Genomic DNA, 3,909 nt, shown 5'->3' with positions numbered 1-3,909 from the left:
GGGCCTTCCAAGGATGATTGGTACTTGTGGATCCGCCTCCATGTCTAGAATGATGAAATCAGCAGGAAAGACAAATTTATCCACTTTCACTAGTAAGTCTTCGCATATGCCTCTTGGGAAGGTGACTGTCTTGTTCGCCAAATGTATTGCCATGCGAATTGGCCTTGGCTTCGGGAGGTCTAGCTTCTTAAAGAATGAGTATGGCATAAGGTTCACACTTGCTCTAGAATCAGCTAAGGCATGAATAGCAGCCAAGTTACCAAATTGGCAAGGTAAAGTCAAGCTCGCCGGATCACCCTTCTTCTTTGGTAGCTTATTTAGCATCGCAGCGGAGCAGTTTTCATTGAGCACTACCTTCTTCACTTCTTCCATCTTTCTTCTATTGGTGAGAAGTTCCTTAAGGAACTTTGCATACTTGGGCATTCGCATGACGGATTCAATGAAAGGTATGTTGATTTGAAGAGTCTTGATGTGGTCTAGGAACCTCTGATACTCCTCTTCCTGCTTCTCTTTCTTAGCTTGGGCTGGGTATGGCATTGGAGGTTGGTAAGGCTTTTCAGGAGCATGCTCACAGGTTTTTGATGGTGTACTCACCGAGTACATCGGTCCTACTCGGCGAGTAGGACTGTCAGATTGTAAATTTTGGTTTTCTGCTGGCTTTTCTGCCTCATCCTTCTGTGAATCCTTGGGTACTTCAGTCCGAATAGGTGCCAGGGGAGTGATTATCTTCCCACTTCTTGTTGTGACAATGTTTATGTGCGCGCCTCGTGGGTTATTTTCGGTTTTGCTAGGAAGTTCACCTGGTGACCTTTGGTTAAGTTGTTGAGCAAGTTGCCCAAGCTGTGTTTCTATATTGTGGATAGATGCTTGCTGGTTCCTGAGCATGGTTCTTGTTTCTTGAATTGCAGCATCATGATCACTATGCCTTTTTTCTGAAGCAGCTACAAATTTAGTGAACATATCTTCCAAGCTTGGCTTCCTTTCTTGCACCGGCTCCTCCTTTTGGTAGAACCCTCTCCCTTTTTGTCTATACTTCTCCTCATTGGCTTTCTTGTACTCGTCATAAGGGAGTTACTCTTTCTTTTGTTTGCACCAATCTTCATCATATCGGTTTCCACTCGACTAACACACTTGCGCCTTCTTGTTGCCATTCTCATCCAAATCGCAATCTCTAGTGAGGTGAGGCCCATTGCAGTTTTCACAACCCACCCGAATAGCATGGATCGTTTGATCCATTTTATCCATTCTCCTATCCATGGTTTTTAGCATAGCCATGACCGCAGATAAGTCTTCAGTAGCAGCATAAGCGGCTCCCCTAGTGGCATCATGTCTAAGGTTATGGTATTCTCTAGAGTGTTTAGAGAATTCTTCAATTAATTCTTTAATCACCAGGGGCAGCTTCTTTGTAAGTGGGCCTTGCGAGTCTAGTAACTGCCTAGTTGTGACATTGACTCCATCATAGAAGATGGAGACTTCTTGCTGGCTGTGTAGATCATGGTGTGGGCAATTTCTTAGCAAGCTCTTGTACCTCTCCCATGCTTCATATAGCGACTCTCCAGCTTGTTGTTTAAAGTTTGCAATGGCCTTCTTCAACTTGGCTATCTTAGAAGGTGGGAAAAAGTGATCAATGAATTCTTCCTTCATCTTGGCCCAAGTAGTGACTGATTCGGGGGGAAGTGACTTGAGCCAGTCTTTGGCAGCACCCTTGAATGTTACCGGAAGCATACGAAGTAGTTGAGTCTCGCGGGTTACATTTGGAATATTGAAGTAATCAGCTACATCATTGACTTCATCCAAATGCTTGTAGGCATCTTCATGATCTTTCCCATAAAAAGGTATTTCTTTGAGTGAAGCTAGGATATGACCCTTTAGCTCGAAGGTAGCAGTCGCGGGAATTGCGGGTTGCACAAGTCCTGGGCCATTGTCGTCGCGCATCCTCTTCTTCCATTCTCCCATGGGGATTTCATCAATGTTAGCCATTGTGAAAGCTAACTCTTCCTCGGACTCGGTTTCGTGCTCGTATGTAGGCTCCTCTTCTTCCTCGGTCTCGTACCCGATATCTTCTTGAATTGGATCTTCAATTATCAAAGAGGCACTGGATGCTCCTGATTTACTGCTCTTCTTTTTCCCAAAAACAGTCTTCAAGTTGGGCAAAGGCGACTTCTTTGGTGTACTTGAACTCTCCACGTCCTTTCCTTTGTTCCTTTTCAATGCGGATTTGGGATCTTTAAACGGGGGTACCAGTGGTGTGTTTGATCCTCTGGTCATGAAAGTCCTGAAATAAATAGAATAAAAGCTTAAAAAGAACAAAAAAATGTACTAAAAAAATTAAAAATTAACTGCTAAATAAACTGGTACTCGCCGAGTAGGTGCGACTGCACTCGGCGAGTATCAGTGAGATTTTGAAAAAATTATAAACTTAATATTAAAACTAAAACAGATGCTAAAACCTAATTACTAATTACTAAATTGCAATAAACGAACTCTATGCAAGTAAACTCACACAAAGGATCGAAAAAATTACGAATTAGATTAATTATTTAGAACCGTTCCCCGGCAACGGCGCCAAAAACTTGAAAATTTTAGATAATGCACTTGTTATTCCCCAAACAAAAACTTGAAAATTTTGAAAAATTAGATTAATTATTTAGATAATTTAGGAGTATTTTCTTCAAGATCTATGGTTAGATAAGTAATTACAACAAAACCCTATGAAAAATTTGGACTTTTGGACAGTCTACACAGATCCGGCACTCGATCTGTCATGGTGTTCATACTACTCACCGAGTAGAGTCGTGTACTCGGTGAGTAGGTAACAGTCAGACCCAATTTTTTTTGTTTTTAATTTATGGGTGTTGTTTGTTTGTGTGTTCTTGATGTTTGTATGCAGGTATCATGGCAAGAATGTGTCAATCTTCACGAGGGGGAAGCCATGGTGATATGCCATGGCTATCTTTTCAACAAATTACTTCCAAATCGTCAAAAACAAGAGCCCTAAACAGACTGGAGGCACTCAGGCAGAAGGAAATTCACCTTCCAAATGTAGTGGATTGGGGGTGGATGGGAAATGTTGGGTTGGAAGAAGAACTCACCCCGTACTTGGTAAAGGATTGCAATTTGGGATATGCCAACATAACTTGTGATGGGTGGTTGCAGTTATTTAAGATCCAAGAGCTGGTTTATGCTGAGTTGTGCTGGGAATTTTTTGCTAACATCTCATTTTGAGGTGGTAGTGAGTTCTATAATCCTAACACAATCTCTTTCTCTTTGGGCGGGGAGCTGCGACAATGCAGCATGGTGGAGTTCTCATGGAGGTTGGGTGTTTATGATCAAGACATGGTGATGACGGACTATTTTGAAGCTTTCTTGGAGAATTGTCATAAAGAACTTCCCGAGGAGGTGGTGGTGTCTACATGGTGGAACACAATTTCCAATTGAGTCTACATTCCTTCCACCGCGCAAGAAGGCTACATTCGTTCTCCGATCCACCGACTCATTCACCGGTTTGTGGCTAGTACAATAAACATGCGGAAGGATGGGGACAAAGTCCCCACCCTTGACATCTTCTACTTGTGGAGCATCATCACTCTAGACGCTTTTTACAACCTTCCTTAATGCATTGCCAAATTCCTTGCTGAGGGGGCGGTCAAAGAGAAGATCAATTCAAAGATAAATGGAGGCATGTTTATTACCCGACTGGCCAAGTCATTTGGGATATTGGATTTGCCACAAGCTCAAGCATTAACGGTTATCCACCCTCCACCATTCAACACTGCACTTTATAGGAGGGCACAGATAGTTGAAAAGTTTGGCGACTCCTTCACTATTCCACATGAAGATGAGCCGGCGGTCCCCGAGGAGCCGGGAAGGCGGGTCCGACAAAGGAGTGAACGGGTGCGGGAAGATCCA

General features: G+C 43.1%; 1 non-coding gene across 1 annotated transcript; it reads left to right on the top strand.

Annotated features, from left to right (window-relative positions):
* Positions 1–1,489: 1,489 nt before the first annotated feature.
* On the top strand, positions 1,490–1,596 carry LOC145033168 (small nucleolar RNA R71). Its single transcript, XR_013677406.1, has one exon. It is a non-coding gene; the product is annotated as a small nucleolar RNA R71 (small nucleolar RNA).
* Positions 1,597–3,909: the final 2,313 nt, after the last annotated feature.

The sequence above is a fragment of the Lactuca saligna genome, chromosome 2 (assembly GCF_052625555.1).
Source record: "Lactuca saligna cultivar CGN05327 chromosome 2, ASM5262555v1, whole genome shotgun sequence".
NCBI lineage: Eukaryota > Viridiplantae > Streptophyta > Magnoliopsida > Asterales > Asteraceae > Lactuca > Lactuca saligna.
This window is presented reverse-complemented; position numbering and strand designations above follow the sequence as displayed.